Genomic DNA, 26,409 nt, shown 5'->3' with positions numbered 1-26,409 from the left:
ACGGGAAGCCGGGTAAGAATTTGAAGGCATATCTTGGCCGATAGCTTACCCCTAAGGTCTGTGTGTTCTACCAAAAAATAAAATAAAATAATGAAAAAAAGAAATTTTACCCTGGCTAATGATTCTCAGGTTATGTAGCTTTGATAATACCAGCCTGTCAGTTTGGATGAAAGATAAAACATTTACTGGGTAGGTAAAAAATAAATCTAATGATGAAATTCTCTCCATGGCATGTTGTAGCCAGACCTGCTGAATAAATGATCTAATGAAAATGGAAATAACCTTGAAGGAACCTCCAATAATGGTTCCACTTGTTGGTTTTTCTTTTATTGGTTAAGGCAGTATTTTTCTCAGAGTTAAACATTCATGTCTTTTTATCCTCTGTCCAACTCCTATTAGTATGCAATCCTACTAAATGCATAGGAGGAAAATTAGGATATACCCAATAATTTGTGTGTTCTCCTGGCCATGTTCATGGAGCAAAGTTGGCTGACTTGGATATAATGCATTATCTCTATTAAAATAACATGGCCATAATATGCTGTCAAGAGCTTTAATCTGATAGAGATATTAGAAGGGCCTGTTGTATGTGTTATGCGATGTTAAAGCCAAAGGGGAAAAACTGATGCAGTTTGACCATTTATTATAAAGGTATGAAGTTCATAGTTCCAGGAGATGAAAAATCTGTAAATATGGTAATAAGCATTTTAAAAGAGAAATCTTACTAAAGAACAGTAGAGTTCACTTTCTTCACCTATAGAATGAGGTTAGAGTATCCTTAGCTTTCAAGAAGGAGTAAAAGGTGAAAGATTTATATGATCTGAAGAGAAACCAGAGTATAAGTGGATGCTCACAGTCAGCTATTGGATGGATCACAGGGCCCCCAGTGGAGGAGCTAGAGAAATTACCCAAGGAGCTGAAGGGATCTACAACCCTATAGGTGGAACAACATTATGAACTAACCAGTACCCCAGAGCTCTTGACTCTAGCTGCATATGTATCAAAAGATGGCCTAGTCGGACATCACTGCAAAGAGAGGCCCATTGGACATGTAAACTTTATATGCCCCAGTACAGGGGAACGCCAGGGCCAAGAAGTGGGAGTGGGTGGGTAGGGGAGTGGGGGCAGGGAGGGTATGGGGTACTTTTGGGATAGCATTGGAAATATAAATGAAGAAAATACGTAATAAATTTTTAAAAAGGAGGAGGAGGAGGAAGAAGAGTAGGAAGAGGAAGAAGAAGAGAAGCAGAAGCAGAAGATTTTTGTTCCTCCTTAAAATGAAATTTCACTGATAATCTTTGGAGACTCCCAAATCCCACCTTTTTGATTCCTGCCCCTACCATGCAAATGAACATTTAGGGTAAAAAAAGCTTTTCCAGAAACATCCCATGAGAACCACCAGAATTGTTCAGCTTTCTCCACCATATTTAAATTTTTGTCTTAATGTCTCCAGCAGTTTGAAATTAAAGTCATAAAGTTCCCTGTATGTCTCAAAACATCGTTTCCATAAAAGTGTTTATTGTCAACTTCTGAGTTCCTTTAGCTATTTGTTATGTAAATCAGTTGTGCTGCCTAGGTAGGCATTTTAACCCCATAGTGGCCTCTTCCATAGTTCACAGCTTGGCATTTCTTTTACTAATGCTAATTGTAAATTAAATCAATAAATGTTTATGACATGTCTACCCAAGATTGTTTATTTTAATAGGACTCAAGATGCAAAGATAAATAAGACACTGGCCTTCTATCCTGGGGCCTTCCATTGTGGCCAGGGAGAAAGTCCAGGAAGTATGTTATGGTAGCACATGGTAGCAATCCTGTGGCCTACTTAGTAATCCACCCTCTTCATGTCTAATAAGAATCCAAGATGTAGCCATTCTTAGTCGCTACTTCTGATGTGTCACACATGAAATAACTCACACTTGCTCTGCACATTTCAGTAAATGGCAGTACCCATTGAAACTAAAGTCAGCAATTTAAGAATCATTCTGAATCATCACCCTTTCCTTAGCCTAACCCAGTGAACCAGACAAATCTCCCCATTCCTAAACTGGATGCTGAGTTGGCCCACACTTCACCATGCCTTTTTCTAAGAACCCATTCTGTCGCCATTGCTTTCCACCTCAGCTCCCCGTCCTTCCTGCCTGAGCCCTCTCATTTTCACAGGTGCCAGCCTGCGTGAGTTAGCCTGTAAGGTGGTAGACTTCCAGAGAGACAACAATGGTGTATCTCAGAAAACTGAGGATTTATTTCATCTGTGTAATGCAAACTGCTAAATGTCCCGAGGCTGTGCTCCACACATTATCCAGCCTTGGCATCTCTCGTGTCCACAGCCCCTCTCGCTCTTTTGGGTATTGCCATCATTCACCTGGTTGAAACTGAAAAACCACTGCAGCACTCAGGAGCCTTTACTTAAGGACGTGGCCTAGAGGTTGCATGGAGAGTTTTGTCCAGAGTCCTGCAAAATAATAGAAGATCATGATAAGAGAAAATTGTTCAAAGAAAATTCCTGAAGATTGTCTGCCTAAAAGAGAAAATAGACAATGGTTTTAAGTAAACTTTCACATAGGATTCAGAACGTCAAATTATGTTAACAGCCTTTAATAACTTTTGCATTGCACTTTGATTAAGATATCAAACAGATTCTTCCAACTACAACCCATCAGAATGTGTGACAGTTAGCTAAAGCGGGCTTTGAAGTATTTTACAGCATTAAAAGCTTACACTGGGAAATGGAAAAGTTTGACATCGATGATTTATGTGTTTATTCTATGAAGTAGGAGAATAGAAGTGAATTAAATCAAAGGCAATGGGAAAGAAAACAATAATAAATGTCAAAGAAGAGATATGCAATTGAAAGCAAAACTAATTGAAAACATCAACAAAGTCAAGAGCGATCAACACCTAGATCCATGATGGAGACAACAGAAGAGAGGTGTTCACAGAGCTGGGACAGGAGAGGCAAAGGGCTGGTTGGGAGGCGGGAGCTTGGCCAGAGCTGGACCACAACTGCAGGTCAGAGACTGGAGGCTAAGAGTCACAAGCCTGTGTCCTTGGCTGGCTTTTGGAAGATGGAGAAGCACGTGATGCTGGAGAGGCCTACAGTGCTGGAAATGGAACATTATTAGGTGGCCAGTGCACTGCTATGGACTCCTGACCAAACTCCTTTCTCCTCTAGGGTACCTTACACATCTTTTATGTAGTAAAGCTGATAGCACGTCTTCTTCTGGAAAGAGGGAAGTGTAACAGGGAGATGCTTGGAGCTTGATAGTGTTGCACTGAAAGCAGAGAGAGAGAGTTTGTAATACATACATACGTGTATATATATTAGTTTCATGAACGTTCGCTGAAATTTTCAAAAGCTTTTTCTTTTTCAAATACACATGAATACGTATAATGTTATTATTGACTAACAGGTGACAAAAGCAGGCTTACATAGCATGGTTTAATGGTGGCAATTATGTGTCTGGAATGATTACAACTCCAGTTCTGTGGACTTGCAGTCAGGGAGCCATGGAATATAAAAATTCCAACTGAATTTGTTGCACTTGGATGCAGTGACACATTTTGGCAGAACCTGAAGGTTTAGGATTTCACATTCCAGGGTGTGGCTGCAGTACCATTCTGACACAGAATTAGCATCTCTAATTAATGTTATATAAAACAGAGGCCAGGGAGCAGAGCCGGCAGGGATTGTTCCATGTAAGGCAAATAGTATTTTTAGGACCAGCGTGCATTTTTTTTCGTCCACATGGCACTCAACAGATGGTGATGTGGGCGGCTGTGGTTTAAGATCTGAAGTAGTTCATAAAGACATCCAGTCTTATCCTTGTCCGTCCTAGAGGCAGTGATGGCTACAGACTAATCCAGACATCTCTACCCAAGATCGTGCCAGCAATCCCTGTGGGTGGACCCTGCTGGACCCTGCAGACAGGCAGTGCCCTGAACAGCAGGATGGCTGGAGACGGCTTGTTTCTGCCTGCTGGCAGTGCTCAGAATAGGCATAGCCAGGCCGATTTCATTATGAAAAAGAACTTGGAGTTTTTCTTCCCATGGCATTCCTTAATTCTTAAAAATAAATCCTGAGGCTGAAATCATCTTTCTCCAGAAGTTCTCTTTGAATTATTCTTAATATTTCATCCCACCTGCTGTATAAGCTGTATCTGTCCAGAGTCTTGGACTCTAGCAGGAAGGGCAGAGGAGTACTGAGGAGCAGGCCTTGGCACGTGCTTTTGTTTATATACCACAGAAAGCACACGAGCCCCTTGACACGAATCCCTTACTATCAACATTTGTATCACCAGTTTCACTTTCTTAATTTGGTCATATCCCATCATTGTTATTATTTTTTCTCTAAATCAATAAACGGTTCTACTTACATTCATTCGATCCTCTCTTGTCTTTTGATGCTTGTGTTTGTAGCCTTGCTATGTAGACCAGGCCAAGCTCAAACTCGTGACAGTGCTGCGTGATCCTCCAGCCTCAGCCTTCTGAGAGGTGGGATTTCTGGCACTCAACACCACGCCTGCAGATCTTCTCTTCTTTTATGACTTCCTAAATTAAAAAGCATTCCACATCCCAGTAGATTTCAGAAGTGTGTATATTGAGAAGCCAAGCTTGGTCAGTGTTTTACTGTAATCCTTAGTAGCTCCCATAAAAAGCCCATGCATGTCCTTGCTCTCATCACAGGCAGTCAGTTCCTAAACAGCATACATTTGAGGGTAGTATCTTTGCTGATTTCCAAAAGTGCAACAAGCATTATTTCAGCTTGTTTTCTTTTTTTTTTCCCCCACATATTTCAGTCATGGATGGTTTTCTTACTCATTTCATATAAATCTTCAAATTTTGTTTTAGAAGCTACATGTCAATCCAGTTTGTGTGGGTATATTAGTCAGGGTTCTCTAGAGTCACAGAACTTAGTGAAAAGTCTCTGTAGATTAAATTAAATTACTGGAATGCCTTGCAGTCTATAGTCCAACTAACCCAACAATGGGCAGCTGTGAATGGGAAGTCCAAGAATTGAGTAGTTGCTCAATCCTAGGAGGCAGAGTGTTTCAACTGGTCTTCTATATAAGCTGGAATCCTGAACAAGTAGATTCCAAAAGATGTGCTGGAAAGTAAGTGCAAGCAGGCAGAAAAGAAAGAGGCCTTCCTTCTTCCATAGTCCTTCTAGCTGAAGGTGTGGCTCAGATGAAAGGTGTGTGCCACCACGCCTGGTCTTGGAACTTGTACTGTCCCAGGCTGGCCTTGAATTCAGAGGATGACTTGCCTTTGTCCTCTGGGATTAAAGGCATGTACCACCCTTCCTGGTCCCAAGGTTTTCATGGCTACTATGTCTCAATATACAGATCAAAAGTCTGTGTTTTCCAGCCCCAAGATATGAATGACGGGTATGCCCTCCATTTCTGGATTGTATTTCATTCCAGATATAGTCAGGTTGGCAACCAGGAGTAGCCGTCACAGTGGTTGAATGATTATCCCTATAACTCTTGAAGATGTTGGTTCTCCAACATCTCACTCTCATGAAAGAACAAGCCCACTAGGTCAGCCCTTATGTCATGCTCAGAGCTTTGTAAACTAACATTTTCTTTGCAGAAATGGTCTAGGACTGCTTGGTGCATCCCCAACATTTACATACTTCTCAGATAATTCTCTAAAAGCATTGGGCTGGTTTGCACTTCCCATCAGCATACTCTTTCCTAGTGTTGCTGGTTTGTGATTCAGTATTCTTTCCCAGCCCAGTTTCTTTTCCAACATGCAGTGCACCCACTTCTGCAGAAGCCTGTTTATGTCTCAGATAATTTGCCAGTGTAGCATGCTTCTTTGGAGAACAGTGTTCAATCAGACCTTCCTGGGCTTCCTTCCTCACACACTATGCTCCAGTGAAATGTGAGCTACATACTGAATTAACCAGGGCCTGTGGCATAGAACACTAAGTTCTGATAGGCATTTTCTAAATACTCAGAGCACTGCTAGACACATTTATAGAATGTATAACAACCAGATAACTGTTACCAGTAATTGGCAGTCAAACAAATCCGCCTCAGCTCCAACCACCCACCGCAGGAGCAGAATAAATGTTATTTTTCCCTTTTTTTCTCCCAGATGAATAGAAGCCTCAGATTCATTTCAGCTGTACAGAATGAAAAAGCCTTCAAGCTACCACCTGTCAATAATCCCTTTTTAAAAATTCTATAAAGACAATATAGCCCCAATAAAGATAGTCTGGGAGAACAGGAGAGAGAAAAATAGAACTCCTGACAACTTCTTTATTTTCATTTTTATATGTGTTTTTTTTTCCCCTAACTTTTAGCCATCTGTCATCTGTGGTTGATGTCTTTTTATGAATACAGTTTTACATTCTGATTTGTTTATTTCAAACATTTAATTTTGTTAGACATCCCATCTAATGGTTTCAGCCAGTGAGTCTGGGAGTGATGGATGGGTCTTTTCCTCAAAAGACCTGCACTTCTTGAGATGTACTGTCAGTAGCTATATGAGCACTCATTCTAGTCACAGCATAGCCTTACAGAGCACTGGACGTGAGAAAGGCTAAGGAGAAGGCCAGAACACTGGAACTTTGCAGTAGTAGCCACTACTGGTGGTCCTTTTTCTCAGGAGGTTGTAGTCTGGCACTTTGCAGAGCTCTGTTGACTAGAGGTGTGGCCAGCAAAGGGCCTGACATTGAGAGGCTGGTGTGAGACTGGGATCCTCAGAATAATCGAGGGTGAGAAAAACATGGGCCAGTGCGGGACATGGACACAGAGCCCCTGTGTACTCACGGCAGCTTTTGAGCTAAGTCTGGAATAAAGGCTACATGTATTCAGCCTGCATTGAGGTTAGTGTTTGTTTCTCAAGTATTTGTTAGCAATCTTGCTTGCTCTCCTCCCCCATTCTCTCCCTCCCTCCCACCCTTCTTTCTTCCTTTACTGACGCATTTTGTCTCTGAGATGCCTACTTGACAAATGTACACCCCCTCCCCCAAAGTCAAAGGTGATGGGTATTAGATTTTGCCATAGTGAACAGAGACGACTTACAGATATAAAAGCCCCTTCCATTATTATTTTTTCATTTGTTTTCTCCTTCCGGTATACTGATTTCACAGAGGACTTGAATGTTTTCTAGGTGAAACAGGGAGGACATTCAGTTTGCTAAAGTGTACGAAACACTTCTTGAACAAGCATGCAGAGTTAATGTATGCCAACATTTTCTCCATTTTAGAGCTGTCACTTTTTTTTGCAAATTTTAATTGCTTTATTGAAATATAATTGTCAATTGTAAATTAAATGGTGTAGCCTGTCAAAGAGTTAGCCTGTCTCAATGGCTATATATGTGAGATATATATTGATATTCAAGATTGTGTGTTTGTGTGTATCCAGAAAACCGTCCTGATATTCGAGACTATATTTAACCTCCCCAAATTTCATGTGTTCATTCTATATCCTTTCTTCCTTGATAAGTTATTTCTTTACTGCTTATGTTGAAAAGAGCCCCTTCAAGCCAGAGTGGATTAAATTAAAGGCAGGCTCACTGGGAAACTGCTCAAGGGAAAGTTCACTGGCCCCAAGGATTGAGAGCAAGGAAGTCTACATGGGGTGGGGCAGAGGGGGATGAAAAGAAAGGGCCCAAGTGCAGAGAAAGAAGAGAGAGACGGAGACAGAGAGACAGAGACAAAGAGAGAGAGAGAGAGAGAGAGAGAGAGAGAGAGAGAGAGAGAGACAGAGGGAGGAGACCAAAATATCTGGATTTAATAGGGAAGAGCCTCTGAAGGAAGGGCAGCCCAGCCCCTGGGCTGCAAAGTTCAGGGTTAGGGGCAGGGCCAGGTAGGGACTGAGGGTGATGCTGGGAGAACCTGGAGGCCAGGTCTGCTTTGATGTGTAAAACATGCACTTCAGCCCCTTGCCCAGGGTCTGAAACCAAACATCCCAACCTTTTGTTGATTATGAGTAAGGGGCTCAATAATCATCCATGACTACTTCCTGCTGGCATCCAGGTCAGGTTTAGGGGGTGTGGGCAGAAAGCTGGATGGAATGTGGCCCAGTCTGGGAAGAGCTGTTGTTTCACTGCTGTCCAGGCTGTGGGACCATGTGGGGGTAGGGTTGCAGGCACAGTTGAAGCAGTCTGTGAGGCTGGGCTGAAGCACCTGTGTGTGGGTAACTGTTTTGGAGATGTCATAGATGGAGATTCTGAGAGAAAACCTGGATGTTAGGGGCAGAAGATAAAGTTTAGGGAGAAAAGCATTTTCTTGAGTGTACATTTGAAACTCTTAGGCCCATGGTCTTGGGAGTTGGAGGAGGGGTGGAGGGGTCCCAGGACCAGGGAAAGGGAATAGATCCCACCCTCAGGAATGGGCAGCTGGGAAGGGAAACAGGCTGCTCATTGGCAGTATTTATCTTGAGTCCATTTGACTTGTGAGAGGCAGATTCTAGTGGATTCCCTGAAGCTTACCAGAATCATTTTAAGTTTACACTCCATTCCTTCTTTCCCCCCTTATTCCAGGCAGCCTGTTGTCACTAGAAATAAATTTACATATTCTAAATCTTGTAGAAATATAGCCTACATGTTCTCAGGATTCTGGCTCTTTCATAGGATCTAACAATTTTGACATTCATTTTGTTTTAACTCTTGTTAGTATTAATTAATTAATATATTTATATTTTGTGGATATACCACATTTTTTAAACATTTACACACTGGTAGATATTTAAGTTGATTTTAGTTTTACTGTTTCTAGCTATTACAAATCAAGTGTCTCTGCAAAATTATTTTATATGGACATATCTACTTTTCTTTGAATAAATATGTAAAAGTAGAAATGCTAAATCATATGGATCCAATCTTGCCTGTTAAAGATCCTAGCCTGGCAAGAGTGCTCAGTGGATAAAGGTTCTTGCAGGACTCACAAGGTACATGGAAAGAACAAACTCTTTCAAGTTGTCTTTTGAATTCCACATGTGTAGTTTGGCACATGCATACCCACACATAAATAAATAAAGACAACTTTAAAATTCCTGACTGTCTGATCTCTAAGAGTTGTTATGCCTTTTTACATAGCCATAAGCTGTGTGTGAGAGCGTTTTGTCTTACTGGCCATTAGTGGTATATAAGAGTTAGTCTATCTGGTCACTAGGAGGACATGAAAGTTACAGTCTACCTGACCATCAGAAGTGTGAGAGAGTTACAGTCTACCTGACCATCAGCAGTGTGAGAGAGTTACAGTCTACCTGACCATCAGCAGTGTGAGAGAGTTACAGTCTACCTGACCATCAGCAGTGTGAGAGAGTTACAGTCTACCTGACCATCAGAAGTGTGAGAGAGTTACAGTCTACCTGACCGTCAGCAGTGTGAGAGAGTTACAGTCTACCTGACCATCAGCAGTGTGAGAGAGTTACAGTCTACCTGACCATCAGCAGTAAGAGTGAGTTACAGTCTACCTGACCATCAGCAGTGTGAGAGAGTTACAGTCTAACTGGCTGTCCAAAGCATCTGAGAGTGACAGCTGTAACATCTCTATTTTAGAAAATAGGCACTTCTATCTAATAGTGACTTTCATAGATGTGAAATTTCTCTGCCTATGTTTGTCAATAATATGTCTTCTTAAGTTTCTGTTCAGATATTTTGTCTCTTTTTTTTATTGAAAATTTGCTTTCTAATCATTGGGTTTTGAGTCTCTACATGCTCTGGCTAGAGAACTGCATTGGACTAACAGCTTTAAAATAGCCTTTTCAAGCCAGGCGGTGGTGGCGCGGATTTCTGAGTTCGAGGCCAACCTGGTCTACAGAGTGAGTCCAGGACAGCCAGGAGACAGACAGACAGAGAAACCCTGTCGCGAAAAACTTTAAAAAAAAAAAAAGCCTTTTCAGTCTTTTCATTTGCTTAATAGCTACTTTTGAAGGGAAAAGGATATAATTTTGGTATACATTTATAAAATCTTTTAAATATATTTTATATTTTATACTTCATTTTATATTAATTATTTTAATTAATTTATATTTAATTAATTTATATTATTTTAAATATTTTAATATAAAAATATAAACTATATTTACATTTAACTATTTTAATGAATCATCCAATTCCCAGTGCCTACACAGCAGCTCACAACTGTCTCTAACATTAGTCCCAGGGGATCTGACTCCCTCTTCTGGCATCTTCCAGCACTCATGTAAATATATAATAAATTTATTTTTATATTTAACTGTAAAACACATATTGATATAAATATGTAACATATTTTATAAATATATTTTTATGAATACATATTTAAATATATTTACATAATTATATATTTTTGGTTTAGGGCCAGCGGAATGGCTCAGAGGTTAAAGTTCAGTCTAATGAACCCACATAATGGAAGGACTCTTGCAAGTTGTTCTGCTGACCTCCACATAAGCACTGTGGCAAGTTCCACTCCAGACACATATACATATTTATACTACTATATATTCATGTAAAACCTCAGCTTTCCAGGCCTGGAGAAATGGCTTAGGAATTAAGACCTCTGCTTGCTCTTCCAGAGGACCTAAATTCAAGTTCCAGTGCCTACCTGGTAGCTCTCAACCATCTGTAATGCTAGTCCCAGGGGATCCGACTCCCTCTTGTGCCTTGCCTAGCACAGGTGAGATGGTGGTGGTAGTAGGAGTTAATCCGCTCTAAACTCCCTGCTGGCAGCTGTGCCCCAATGTTGTGGATTCTCAAAAGACACAAACACACACACAGCCTTATTTTTTAATATGACCTAAGCAGCTCAGTGGCTAGGCCACTCCCAAATTTCCACGTTGCTAGCACCTCCTCTCTGATCCTCCTGAATTTTTCTTACTAAAATCTGTCTTCCATCTTTGTTACCCCAGACCCCTTCCTTGGCTTTTATATGGCTGTATGCTTTCTTCTCCTGCTTCCCTGGCATAGAGATTCTAAAAATGCCCTTCCTCTTCCCTGGGTTCCATTGCCCAGGAAATCTAAAGTCTCTCCTCTGTTTCACTGACCAACCACTGGCCACAGGCAACTTTATTTACCGAATAGAGCCAACCGGGGGCAAGGACTCTCAGTGTCTTACATGAAAATATGCGAATTCCCATGTAATCTGGGAACCCAGTTAACATACTATAAGCAATAAACCCAATCCACAACACACGAGCAGGCAAAACCACACACACATGAAAATAAAAGTAAAGGTTAATAACTTTCTATTGCTGGTATATTAAAATATGATTTTTTGTGTGTTTTCATAGTATATACTCTAACCTTTCTAAACTTATTACCATAGCCTTTTAAAAATATTTTTTGGGGTAAAGAGATGGTTTAATGGTTAAAATAGCTGCTGCTGCTGCAGAGATGGGCTTGATTCCCAGAGCCACATGGTCCCTCACAGCTGTAATTACAGTATAGATTTGCCTTTCTTCTCTGGCTGCCTTTAACACGTGCTCTTATCACTGATTTTACATGATGTTACTGTAACGTGTTGACATGTGTTTTCCTCCAGACCTTTGTGCCTCAGCGTCTTGGGTGTTCATAGTTGTTCTGAAGTTTGAAGACTTGTAGGCCATGGAGTCCCACCCCGCTCTCATCCCACTCTCTTTCCCCAGATCAGAAAGGTAACTGGAGGATCAAGAAGGCTGTCTGATGAAGCAAGGCTTTGATGATACGCTCCTCCTAGACAAGGGGATGGAGAGAGTAGCCTTTACTGGAGAAAGCCACAAGGCTCCCTGTACTACCCAACACTTTTAAAAAAGAAAAGAAACTTAAGTTGCATGGCTGTTGGGTCCTTTGTTTCATTGACTGTCCCACATGTCACCCAAGCTTTCTTTTCTTTTCTGTTTTCCCTTTGTCTGTCTCCAGCCTATCACTGTGTGTCTGTCCCTGTGTCTTCAGCCTACTTATGCTTTGCTTCTCCAGCCTCTAACTCAACAGTAGTTTCATCCAACATATTATTCGCCTCCAATATCATAGCTTTCATTTCTAGAAATTTTGTGGAATCTCTTTTATATGTCTGCTTAACATGGATAATGTTTCTTTTAGCTTTTCAAACTATGGAATGCCTATAATAGTTTTCTTTTTACAAACATTCTTTCTTCCTTTACTATTATTTTTTTCCAGTCTTTTCTGGATCAGTATTATTGTTCCAATTCAATTTTCTCTTCTTTTTTCTTTGAATGCTGAATCAGATATTTTGCATCATTGGGGTTAAACACCTGACAGAAACAAGTTAAGATGGGAAGGGTTTCTTTTGGCTCACTATGTCAGAGGTTTTAATCCATACTTTTTGGTTCTGCACACTAGGAACAGAACATCAGGCTGACAGGGGTGTGTGTGTGCGATAGAGGCTGTTCTCTACATCTACATGGACAGGAATGAAAGAGCAAAGAGATACAGAAAGGGCATAGCTGAGATAGTCCCCCACTGGTACAGCCCCTATAACCTGCTTCCTGTAACTGTGTCTCACTTCTGTCCTATCCGGAATGACATCATCATACTATAAATCCATCAGAGGACTAAAGTGTTGGTTACATCAGAGCCCTCACAATCTGATTAGCCCTTGAAACAAAACACCATAGAAGAGACAAGGGAACTTGGGCTGATTTGGAATGCCTCGTGTGGCCTCTTTAAGAAGAATTGTACTTTAATTCAATCTTGTACCACCACCCCTGGAAAGAGGGGGTACCTCTCCAGGAAATCCCAACTGTTACAATGGCATGCATGGAAAAACAGCCTTTCCAAGGGACATAACCAGGACCAATCAGAGAGAAAAGGAAGTCTGGAGGGGGAGGACCGTTGGAGGCTGTAAAAGCTCATCCCCATGGATCAGCAGTACCACTAGATCACCACCCTTTACCCAAGGCACCAGTCATCATAGATAAAGGGCAAGGTTTGTTCCACTGCTTCAATGGTTGTTTCTTAGCTGACAACCAAAGTTAATTGTCACATATTCCCAATATTTTTTTATGCAGTGTCATAGATCATGGATTCTTTCTTATCAGATTCTCCTTATTTTTAACCCCATCCCCACCCAGATCATTTTCAACTAATTTAGGACAAGTTCAAATTATGTTTAAAAAATGTATCTTTTTGGTCTTGCTTTATGGCTTTGGAAAATAGAACCTAAGAATCATGTAGATCAGTGGTCTCAGCCATCCTAATGCTATGAGCCTTTAATACAGTTCCTCAGGTTGTGGTGACCCCAACCACAAAATTGTTTTCATTGATACTTCATAACTGGAAGTTTGCTACTGTTATGAATCATAATGTAAATATCTGTGTTATCTAAAGCAACCCCTGTGAAAAGTTCATGTGACCAACAGATTGAGAACCACAGAGCTAGACCAAATGAACTCTTCCAAAACTGAGGCAAGCAAGACCCTCCTTGCAATTAAAAGCAATGCCTTGTGAATCCGTAGAGTTTTGTCCCTGGTCTTTGAAAGTGTCACTTTGACTTTGAAAATGACTAAGTTATCCCGATGGAAATCTGAGTTTCTATGGTATTTTACAGGTTCCATTAAGAAGGGATCTTTCCTCTGTTGCCCACCTGTGGATCCTGTTCCCCTAACTGGTTGAAACCCAGGGGCTCCTCCCCCTTCTCAGAGGAGAAAGGGAGGTGGAAAAGGGGAGGGGCTATATGAGGGGTTGTGTAAGAGGAGGGGGAGCTGCAATTGGAATTTAAAGTGAATACCTAATGAATTAATTAATGGAAAAAAAATAGAGATCTTACTGTTGACCACACAGAGTCTCATTATTCTCATGGGATTTTTCTCCTTTGTCCCCTAAATTTATCTTGAAGTTTTGTTTTGTTGGGGGTTGTTTTGGTTTTTTTTTTAAAGACCTAATAATAAAAGTTGATTCTGAGTTCAGAGAGTCTCAGTGTCTGTTATAATCACAAACTTTATGTAACAGGCTTATTTGAGGTAACAGGTAATTAAAACACAGTCAAAAGTAGTTAATTCACCCGGCACAGGAGAGAATACAGCAGTTTTGCCATCCAGTGTGATTCTGCGACTAGTAAATGGATGTTCAGAGAGAAAATTGAACTACAGTGTAGGTGACCTCATTTTATTATGTGTTATAATTACATATGTGTCAAGAGTTTTGCACCCAAACTTGAGTGTTAAAGCTGCTGCCGTTTTGGGAAGTTGCTAAGGTATTAGAGACTTAAAACATCACACTGGGTGGCAGTTCACCTCTCTCTGTTGTCTTTGTCACCAGACTTCACCTTCAATTGATATTACTAGCCCAATGATGACTTTTCTTTTCTTTCTTTTCTTTCTTTCTTTTTTTTTTTTTTGAAGGCATATGTTAGAACCAGAGTTCTAATTCTTCCTTCTGTTCCCAGTATAATTGGAGAGTAAGGAGGCAGAATTTAACTGCAAAATAAATTTGCTTTTGCTTGCATTAGACTGCCCACCGTTTCTCTCCCCCCTGCATTTCCAAGTCAGTTTATATTTTATGGGTTTCCTCTTTTGTAATGCAATACTTTATTTAGACAGGGAAATTTGAAACACCAAGACATCTAGAACAGAAATCAAGATTGCTGTGAGTGAATGTCCCTCTATGTATCAGTCAAAGCATGAGATCATCTTGAAAGTAATGGTCAACCCCATATCTTTCCCAATCTTTTGCAAAGCATTCCTAGCGCTTCAGCATATATTGATGAAAATTGTATCCTCATTCTCATTAGGAAACCATATGTTGCCACTAGAGCAAATGTTTAAGAAATAAACAAGTTAATATTTGAAACAGCTTTACCAGAAGGTCATTGCTCTTCAGCCCCAGCAGTCGCTGCCTGTATTTCTATTCACTGATACAGTGTGATTTGAGATATACCCCATAGTATATACCTAGAATGGGAGAGGAACCTGTGTATGGGGAGCATCTCAGCTCCCAGAGCCTGACTGACTATCTGCCTAGCATTTGCAAGACGCCTGGTTATCTGGGACGCCGGGACAAGCCCTCTCTAGTCTCAATGTCTATGATTAGTTGCTTGTCCATATGGAAGCCTTTATTCCTTAAAATTAGGTGTGCAACCCTGCTGGCTGTTGTCAGTCATTTCTCATTCACATACTGAGCCCGTGTCCCTCCTTAGACCATGTCCTTGTCTACCAGAGCATATTGTGTATAATGTGTTCTCTGGCTTTCCTAGTGTCTACTGCTTCCTCTTGTAGCCTTTAGCTTTAGAGGGAGGCCTGACAGTTCAACCTCTTTGACTAGACCTCACTTACCTAGTGTTCTTCGTGAAATTTCCTTAATTTCTTTTCCTTGTGTTGAGTCCTGACCCCCTCCTTAAGGCACTCCATATTTTCTCTGTTTTGTTCATGTTCTTTATATACCCACTGCTGTAGGGACTGCAGCCTCAGCAGGCTCTCTTAGCAAAGTAATTGCACTTTCTGGCAATTCACACGGGTTGTCTTCGTCCCATTTGCCATCTGAGCCAAGCATTGCACACAATGATCGCATGTACCACCTGCAACACTCACCTCTCGCAGGTTACTCTTTCCTAATATAGCATGACTCTTTCAGAACTGATCCATAGAATATAGGTCAGGCTCAGTTCCGTACATACGGGTAGATTAAAAGTATCTGAACACTCCACAGGACACTTCTTTGATTTCAAGATACATTTTTAAATGACAGCAGGTGATTTATATATTAACAAAGATATGTTTGAAATATGTTCAGAAAAGTCAATGGAACATACCAAAATGGTTTCTGTTTAAAGGCATAGGGAGTGGGCTCTCAGCAACCTCCCATGGAACATTGGATTTCTAGAAACTAGCTGTTGACCTAAAGTGAGCAATGTATATCCTACCCTGCTGTTGTCACTCTGAATGACATTGTCACATCATAGGGAATGTAGCCTGCGATCAGTAACCATTACAGAATAATGTCTGCAGGTTCAAGATTTGTCCCTTGTGAATTTTGAAGGTAAAAATATTTGATAACCTGCATGTTTCCTCTGCCAGCAGAAATGTAATGCTCCATCATATTTCTACCAATCACCCCTCACACTTGCCTTGACTTTTTTGGTGTTTCCAACAGCCTTTGAAGGCTAGGTGACTTAATTTGGTGTTGCCTGAATTTAAAGGCTGACTGTTCCAAACATGCATAGGAGAATCAATGAAAATCTTCCTACTTTCCTAAGCAATGAGGTTGATTACATAAACATTTCCATTTATTTATTTATTTATTTATTTATTTATTTATTTATTTACTATTTGTAGATTATTCTCTTAATTGCCTGAAATCTGCTTAGGGTCTCACCTTGCCCTTCAACCTCTTTTTTGGCATTTTCTTCCTCTGCCCAAGCAGACCTTTGGAGCTACCATTCTTACTAGTGAGTACCTGGAAACGATTTGGACTTTGTCTCAGAAACTGACTTCAAGGGTGATCTGAAACTTGAATGAGGTAACTTCTTCTTTGAGCCTTCCTGCGGCAAAGCCAACTTGGCCACATGTGCCACACGCCTTTCATAGTCCTTGTCTACAGAGAGCGTCCCAGTTTTAGAAACTGGATTATTTTGGAAGAGTAGGGGAGATAGGAGTCATTTTTTTCTCCCCTCTATTGGACTTTTGAACATAACTAAGCAAATCACTGTTAAAGTACCATCATATGACTAGTGCTACCGAGGAGCAGAGGGACAGTGGCTAGAAGCATATCTCCCTAAAGCCAGACAGGCTTCAGTACACCTACCACACCTATTCACAAAGGACAAACAGGAAATAAGGAAGAAAACCGTTACATCAAGGGCTGGCATTCCTAGGAGGCTCCTTGTTTGTCTGTTCTTGGGTCTCCAGTGATGTTTCTTTTCTCCACTTCCTCTGCTGGGATCCATCTGTAATGAGCAGAAATGGTTTAAGGACATAGGTCTATTTTCTCTGAAGTTAAATGCTTCTTATTCAGACAGATTCTACTTTTCAAAAGAAACTGACCTATGGCAGTTTCCTACTGTTTTCTGCAGTATGGAAAGAGTTTTAAGATATGTAAAATACAAAAAAAAAGCTAAATACAAGCTGGCTCTCTGTGCCTTTCGTAGAAGTGGGAGGGGACTGAGCAGATGGACATGATTCGGTGTCCGGGCATGGTATGGCAAGTTGCCTGCCACTTCCCTCCTACAGCTGAGCCTGTGCCAATGAAAACACTTCTGATTGAAAATTTTTCTGCTCTTTAATTTATACTTTTGCTCTGTAATACTGTTCCTAAGGACTTTTCAGAGATCTCCTTTAAACACAAGGATCCCTTAGTCATTATTGGCTCAGCAGGGGGTGGAATGCTACCTAATTCTCCCTAAATGTAGGAGCTTTGTAGAACTATTGCTGATCTTTTCAGAACAGGTATTTTGCCTGATAGTGGCAGGGCAAATGGGTAATGCTTTCCAATGGAAGGCTGTCTGAGCTTCCAGAGGAGTGTACCATGCATAGAGTTCTGATAGCAAAGACCCATACTAGTGCATTCGATCAGCACTCTTGTTCTGTGAGTAGCTGCCTTTGTACACAGAGATAAGGCACACTGAATTACAGGGCCACCAGGGTGCAAATACACACCAGTCTTCCATGTTATTTCCATCACTGAAGGGTGGTGGTGCTAACCAGCTTCATGCCATTCCAGGGCTTGGGTGGAATCAAATTAGATTAGCTGTGCATCAACCAGAGACTGTGCTGGCAAACATCAGACATATATGACCATGCTTTCTAAGAAAAATATTGAGGCACTGGTATTTCTGATAAATGTATTATATAATCTATGGAATTAATGGTGAGCAGAGAAAAACTGAATAAAATTGAAATCTTCAACACTAAGAAAGCAAAACGAACCTGAAAAGAAGCTATCAGCGTGCTCTTCTCCAAGCCTTGGGGTCTGTTCCATCCTCTGCAGTTTAATAGCTGTTTGTCCGTGTATAATGAACTGTACTTTTTGAGCTTTATATGTTGAGAACAGAAGAGTACCATCTCGGTTTGCCCATCAGGGGTTGCTGCAACAAAATATTGTAAAGTGAGTAGTATGAATACTAGAAATTTGTTTCTCATAGTCCCAGAAGCTGGAAAGCCCAAGATCAAGGCTCTGACATATTTAGTGCCTGTCTTTCTCAAAGAAGATATCTTTGCCCTGGATACTCACGTAGCGGATAGAAGAACCCTGGTCTTTTTAGCTGCTTACAAGGACATTAATCTTACTTACCATGGTGCCATCTTTATAACTTAACCACATGCCCAAACCTCCATGTCGTAGTACATTAGCTTTGGTGGGTAGGATTCAACATATGAAACTGGGTGACAAATGGAAGGAATTGAGGAACATAAACTTTTAGATCATAGCTAGTATGTAACTGATCAGCATCTCTGTGGTGACAGAAGATAATAGAGTTTAGAAGAGTGGGTATGGGGTAGAGGCGGTGGTGCCAGTAAGCCCCCAGTAAACAAGAATGGTTTGTTGATTGTTACAGGCAGAAGTAGCAGCCTCCATGCAGAGCTGGCTTCCATATGCAGCATCTCCACAGCCTGCTGAGCCTGGCTGCCGCTGTGTATGGACAACTCTACCTGACTCATAGCTTCATGTGTTTCATGTCCATAGTATTTAGCTTTAACACTCCTGCTGCCTCTTTACCCAGGGAAAATTACGCCAAATAGATCTGACTTTGATCTATTTTCAATTTTGGCTGAATTATGGACAATAATACACCATTTTCAAGTAGTTAGAAACTCCAGGCTACAGAAATCCAAAACCTTTTTAGCCTTTTCAGATCTTGAAAGCAGATGATTAACCATTGTCTGCTGTACACTGGCTTGGGCTTCTCTGTGTTGAACTCCTGGCTCTAACTCACACTTGAATTCTCCCTTTAATCTTATATAGCACGGTTTTTGTATTGCCTTAATTTCAGAAATAGATATTTATACGTTGGCTTTGTTATTTTATCAAAACCATGAGTTTTACAATATTCTCTCCTAAAAGATGCTTTTAACCTAGTAGTTGCAAAGCATCGTATTGCACACAAAAGGACTATCAAGGCACCATTTATACCTGCCTATACCATTTGGAATTTTCCTCCCCAATATATCTGTGCAATGAAATTCCATGTTAATAGGTCTCTGATAAGCTAGAAGCCCAGAGAACTCATCCTATTCTATGATAATGTGTTAGCTGCCTGCTGCAGAACTTAATTCAAATTGCTCCAAGCAATTGTTCTTGTTCCAGTGTTCATGCACTGGTTGAGGTTGGCTAATCCAGGCTTGCTGGTTACTTGTAGGTGACCTCCAGCATTGCCCTACATATTTTCATCCCTCTTGAGCCAGCAGGCTAGTTAAAGCCATTCTTCTCTTACTGTGGCAGAACAGCAAGGAATGTGAGTGGAAACGTGATACCTCCTTAGTCATTGTATATAATGACTTTTTCACTTCCAGACCCACTCCATTGGTCAAGTAAATGAAATTACCATTATAGAAATGCATAGTCATATGTCAGGCATTCCAGTTATAGAAATTGGCCCAGTGTGCACATCTTCAACATAAATAATACAACTAACTGCATTTGGCTTTCCCAGTCCACTGATTGTCAAGAGACTTGGAACATCCACCAAGCCTCAACTTTTCAGTGATAACTTAATTCCATCTCATATGTTCCACATTGCTTTGAAATACTGTGATGGGTTGTGTTTTCAACTTTACAGACAATGGAATCACCTAGGCCTCTGAGTATGCCTGTAGGAGATTATCTTTATTATATTAATTGATCCACTGTGTGTTGCACTATTCTTAGACTGAGATCCTGGACTTAGTGAATGAAGATGCAGTTCTTTACAGCATATATACATTCACAACTCCCTGCCTCCCATTTGTGGATATGATGTGACCACTTGCTTCAAGGTCTTGTTGCCTTGACTTCCTTGCCATGGTGGACTTTAACCATGTGCCAGAATAAATTCTTTCTTCCTTAAGTTATTTTTATCAGAGTATTTTGTCAAAGCAAGAAAAGAAGACAACAACCTGTTGGATGACAGGCCATTTGTTTACTTGATGACAGTAGTCTAGCGGGCAAGACAGAGATCTTTGCTCACGTGGATCTCAGTCTAGTTAGAAGAGAAAGAATGAATTAATAATGTGTATGTGTGCCCTTGCAGGAATGAGTGTGTAATAGAAATTAAAACGTCGATGAAGAAGTAAATAGGGCGAACAAAATAATTCACTTTTCCCTGCTGCTGAGGTTGTAAATGGGTTTTTACTACGGGTTGAGGGGATTCCAGGGCCTAAAAACTGACCATTGGGATTTAAACATGTACGATGCCCTTTAGTTCCTTTGTGATCTTGGATCTGTTGGATATACCTTAATGCTTCTATTGCTACATACAAATTTACCAGAGATGGAGTGGGATCTTCCAAGATTATAGTCTGTGGGTTGACCAATTGCATTTCTTTCTGGAGGTTGGCCTTCTCTTCCTGTCTAATGTGGTTGTTGTATCTTAATTCCTTATAGCCAAAGAACTGAAGTCCCTACCTCCCTCTCTCTGTCTCTCTCTCCCTCTCTCTGTCTCCCTCTCCCTCTCCTCTCCCTCCCCCCATCCCTCCCCCTATCCTTCCTTCCTTCCTTCCTTCCTTCCTTCCTTCCTTCCTTCCTTCCTTCCTTCCTTCCTTTTCTGGTTGTTATTTGCTCCTACAAGCTATTGCTACCAATCAGCAGGAGAAATACATATACTATGGACTGAATGGCATTAGAGTTTCAACTTCTGTGTAGAGAGAGAGCCCTATGCAAGGGTGTAACTCATTTGTGATCTTAGGATCTGATTGCCACACATAATATTTAATCTCTTAGTGTTTTGTCCCAATTTTCTCCTCAGTAAAATGGAGTTGATAATCATGTTGTCAACCTCACAGGGTAGTTTGAACATTAAGGTATTAGATTCAGTGAAAACACTTAGGAAACTCCTTGATATTTGAAATCCATGTGTGTAATCTATTTTATTATCTGGCAATGTAATGACTCTGTTATATGATTTTAAAGACCACTTAAACCTCAGAACTCATAGTTTTTTTATTGTACATTGTGGTGCAAAATGAACAAATAGAAGAAGCTGACTTAGAAAGGAAGGAGCAATGGAGCAATAGGGGGACTCCTTGATGTGAGCCTCCCAAGTGTCTGTGTCAGCAAGCAAGGTCCATTTCTGTTCCATGCTGCTCTCAGTACTTTCTCTGTAGGTGTTTTCTGGTTTGATATCTGGGAAGAATACCTGCTTCAGATCTAAAGCCGTCATTGCCATTGGCGTATTGTGTCATCAGTTGATCAGAGGTGCCAGTGCTATGTCTGAGCTATGAAAGTGTGAATGGCTTTTACCATTTTTAAACATGGATAACTGGTGCAGTCCCACCCCTGAATGGACCTTACTACCTGTGAAGGTCCACAACAGAGGTCCTTGTGGCCATCTGTCTGAGATGTTTGCAGCAATGCAGTGAGTCCAGTGCTTGCTGTCCCTGCTGAGAGCTGCTGCTGCTGACAGCTGTTCCTTCTGGAGCATGCTGGAAACTGATGACAAGATACTGTCTACAGGATTGCTTCTACTCCTGTCTCTTTGAATGATGTGCTCTGTCAAGAGCCTTGGTAGTTGTTTGTGTTGTCCTAGCTACAGAGGCCCATCATTTAGAGGTTTCTAAACAGCAGTGATTTTGCCCTTTGAATCTGGCTCACTCCTTGTTGTGGGATTGTTTCATGCATGCATGCAATATGTTTGACAAAAGCCCAAATTTCTAGTTTCTAGTTGCCAGTACCACCATCTACTCTAAACCCAAGATGTGGCTATCAACAATGTCTGTAAATATTGCCAGATATCCTGAGTGCATTTTCTATTTTATGCACTTACATACTTTTAGTGAGTTTAAAAATATGCCCTGTGTGTTTTTAATAAACTCAAGAACTACAGAATGGGGATTAGGGAATTATATGTCTTTTACTCCAAACATTCCAATGACATGCTTCTCCTCCAGAAACAAACATATTGCAATCCTTTAGTTTACACGTGTCCAGAAATGGCAGTGGAATTCATGGAAACTCACATATGGGCATAGACTTAGAGTACACACAGGTGTGTGCTTGTGATCTTTATGACATTTTTGCTCAGTGTAGATGAAAATCAAATGGTCTTATGGATCTGCTTTAGTTTGTTTCCTTGTCAGCTCTTTCCGGGTTGCTCCAGAAGCATGCTTAGTGCACGATCAATGATCTGGATCCCCCTCAACCTCTAGAGCCTTCTGCCATGGTCTGTCTTCACATTGATGCTGTATAGCTGTGAGAAGGATCTCTTAGGCATATCAATATTTTAAACTTGAAGTGTGTATTTTTCATCAAATAAAACCACCAAATCCTTCAAAATAAAAAATCCTAATACCTAGTTTTTGTTGGGAGCACATAAACTTTGGTTTCTATTGACTTCCTGATGCTATTAAGGACACTGTGACCATGATAATGTTATATGTTTTACACCAGAGCACCATGTTATTGTACAGTAGAATATGGTGCACACAACAATGTTTTTATTTATCAATGTGTGTGATTTACCATTTTTCATAATAAATGCCTTACCGTTTCACAAATTCATTTTCTATGTTCTAGTACCAGAAAATGTATAGTTGTTTTTTTGTTTTTGTATTTTTTTGCTGGTAATAAAGGTGATGGTATTCTTCATATAAAGCTGATGTCCTTGACAACATATATAACCATTCAATGACATTCTTTCAAAATGATACCTTCTCCTCTTAGCAAGATGAGCACGATAGTTCTCTTGACACGATTATCAGGTGGCTCCACAGAATCAATTAGTTTCTGAATATTTGTACAATGTGATTCAGAAACTAGACTTCTTAGAATTGCCAAATAATTACCAGGACCTAAGACCTCTAAAGACAAAAGAGAGTATGTAGGGACAAATTAGCTACTTTTTATAGTTACTCTTACTATTTCTGGCAGCTAAAACTGTTCAAGACGAAGCATTGTGCTATATATTTCATTGTCTCACAGTTCTGTGAAATATGTGCTGTTGGTAACCCATTTTCTGTAAGTGGAATGTGTTTCTTAAGGAAGCTGGATATAGCTCAGTTGGTAGAGGGCTTGCTCAGCATACTTTCAGTTCTAGGTTTGATTCCAGCATTGCATAAAAAAAATGTGGTGATGAAATCAGTACTTGAAGTGTAGAGAGGCAGTCCAATCACGCGGGACCTGAGACTGCTTTGGTTGGGGAGGCAGAAATCCGGCCTGAGTAGGGCCACAAGCCTCTCCGGTCAGAAAAGCGCCAGGGTAGCTAGGGCGCAGGGTCTGCTAACACTCGCCAGCTACCCACAACACCCGCCACAGGATCTTAAGACTTCTGGTGAGTGGAACACAGCTTCTGCTCCAATCCAATTGCGCACGGGACCTGAGACTGCATTAGTTAGGGAAGCAGAAAACTGGCCTGAGTAGGACCGCAGGCCTCTTCCTGCAGGACCAGCACCAGGGAAGCTAGAGCACAGGGTCGGCTGACACCGGCCAGCTATCCACGACCCCCGCCACAGGATTTTGAGACTGCTGGTGAGTGGAACACAGCTTCTGCTCCAATCTTTAAACAGTGACAATGACAACTAACCCCAGAGATTACCAGATGGCGAAAGGTAAACGTAATAATCTTACTAACAGAAACCAAGACCACTCACCATCATCAGAACCCAGCACTCCCACTTCGCCCAGTCCAGGTCATCCCAACACACCGGAAAAGCTAGACACGGATCTAAAAGCATATCTCATGATGATGGTAGAGGACTTCAAGAAGGACTTTAATAACACACTTAAAGAAATACAAAGGAACACTGGTAAATAGGTAGAAGACAGTAAAGAGGAAGCACAAAAATCCCTTAAAGAATTGCAGGAGAACACTGCTAAAGAGTTACAAATCCTTAAAGAAAAACAGGATAACATGATCAAACAGGTAGAAGTCCTTACAGAAAAACAGGAAAACACATCCAAACAGATGATGGAAATGAACAAAAACATACTAGACCTAAAAAGGGAAGTAGACACAATAAAGAAAACCCAAAATGAGGCAACACTGGAGATAGAAACCCTAGGAAAGAAATCTGGAACCATAGATACGAGCATCAGCAACAGAATACAAGAGATGGAAGAGAGAATCTCAGGTGCAGAAGATTCCATAGAGAACATCGGCACAACAATCAAGGAAAATGTAAAATGCAAAAAGATCCTAACTCAAAACATCCAAGAAATACAGGACACAATGAGAAGACCAAACCTACAGATAATAGGAGTGGATGAGAATGAAGATTTTCAACTCAAAGGACCAGCAAATATGTTCAACAAAATTATAGAAGAAAACTTCCCAAATCTAAAGAAAGAGATGCCCATGAACATACAAGAAGCCTACAGAACTCCAAATAGACTGGACCAGAAAAGAAATACCTCCCGACACATAATAATCAGAACAACAAATGCTCTAAATAAAGATAGAATACTAAAAGCAGTAAGAGAAAAAGGCCAAGTAACATATAAAGGCAAGCCTATCAGAATTACACCAGATTTCTCACCAGAGACTATGAAAGCCAGAAGATCCTGGACGGATGTTATACAGACACTAAAAGAACACAAACTCCAGCCCAGGCTACTATACCCAGCCAAACTCTCAATTAACATAGATGGAGAAACCAAAGTATTCCACGACAAAACCAAATTCACACATTATCTCTCCACGAATCCAGCCCTTCAAAGGATAATAACAGAAAAAAACCAATACAAGGACAGGAACCACGCCCTAGAAACAACAAGAAGGTAATCCCTCAACAAACCTAAAAGAAGACAGCCACAAGAACAGAATGCCAACTTTAACAACAAAAATAACAGGAAACAACAATTACTTTTCCTTAATATCTCTTAATATCAATGGACTCAACTCCCCGATAAAAAGACATAGACTAACAAACTGGCTACACAAACAAGACCCAACATTTTGCTGCATACAGGAAACTCATCTCAGAGAAAAAGATAGACACTACCTCAGAATGAAAGGCTGGAAAACAATTTTCCAAGCAAATGGTATGAAGAAACAAGCTGGAGTAGCCATTCTAATATCTGATAAGATTGACTTCCAACCCAAAGTCATTAAAAAAGACAGGGAGGGACACTTCATACTCATCAAAGGTAAAATCCTCCAAGAGGAACTATCAATCCTGAATATCTATGCTCCAAATACAAAGGCAGCCACATTCATTAAAGAAACTTTAGTAAATCTCAAAGCACACACTACACCTCATACAATAATAGTGGGAGACATCAACACACCACTTTCACCAATGGACAGATCATGGAAACAGAAACTAAACAGGGACACAGTGAAACTAACAGAAATTATGAATCAAATGGATCTGGCAGATATCTACAGAACATTCTATCCTAAAACAAAAGGATATACCTTCTTTTCATCACCTCATGGTACCTTCTCCAAAATTGACCACATAATTGGTCACAAAACAGGCCTCAACAGATACAAAAATATTGAAATTGTCCCATGCATCCTATCAGATAACCATGGACTAAGGCTGATCTTCAATAACAAAATAAATAATAGAAAGCCAACCTTCACGTGGAAACTGAACAACACTCTTCTCAATGATACCTTGGTCAAGGAAGGAATAAAGAAAGAAATTAAGGACTTTTTAGAGTTCAATGAAAATGAAGCCACAACATACCCAAACTTATGGGACGCAATGAAAGCATTTCTAAGAGGAAAACTCATAGCTCTGAGTGCCTCCAAAAGGAAACTAGAGAGAGCACACATTAGCAGCTTGACAACATACTTAAAAGCACTAGAACAAAAGGAAGCAAATTCACCCAAGAGGAGTAGACGGCAGGAAATAATCAAACTCAGGGGCGAAATCAACCAAGTGGAAACAAGAAGAACTATTCAAAGAATCAACCAATCAAGTAGCTGGTTCTTTGAGAAAATCAACAAGATAGATAAACCCTTAGCCAGACTCACTAGAGGGCACAGGGAAAGCATCCTAATTAACAAAATCAGAAATTCAGAAATGAAAAAGGAGATATAACAACAGATCCTGAAGACAACCAAAACACCATCAGATCCTCCTACCAAAGGCTATACTCAACAAAACTGGAGAACCTGGATGAAATGGAGAAGTTCCTAGACAGATACCAGGTACCAAAGGTGAATCAAGATCAGGTTAATGATCTAAACAGCCCTATATCCCCCAAAGAAATAGAAGCAGTCATTAATAGTCTCCCAACTAAAAAAAGCCCAGGACCAGATGGGTTTAGTGCAGAGTTCTATCAGACCTTCAAAGAAGATCTAATCCCAGTTCTTCACAAACTATTCCACAAAATAGAAACAGAAGGTACTCTACCCAACTCATTCTATGAAGCCACAATTACTCTGATACCTAAACCACA

The 26,409-nt window shown here is 40.6% G+C and overlaps 1 protein-coding gene and 1 non-coding gene across 8 annotated transcripts in view; both read left to right on the top strand.

Annotated features, from left to right (window-relative positions):
• Window positions 1-26,409, top strand: part of Cdk14 (cyclin dependent kinase 14) — a 648,997-nt gene that overhangs the window by 433,492 nt on the left and 189,096 nt on the right. The window lies entirely within an intron of this gene.
• Window positions 11,595-11,720, top strand: LOC115031188 (small Cajal body-specific RNA 4). The gene has a single exon (XR_003836808.1).

The sequence above is a fragment of the Mus caroli genome, unplaced genomic scaffold (assembly GCF_978045245.1).
Source record: "Mus caroli unplaced genomic scaffold, Mus_caroli_1 scaffold_4, whole genome shotgun sequence".
Classification (NCBI taxonomy): domain Eukaryota; kingdom Metazoa; phylum Chordata; class Mammalia; order Rodentia; family Muridae; genus Mus; species Mus caroli.
The sequence above is the reverse complement of the archived record's forward strand: the minus strand, read 5'-3'. Positions and strand labels throughout refer to the sequence as shown.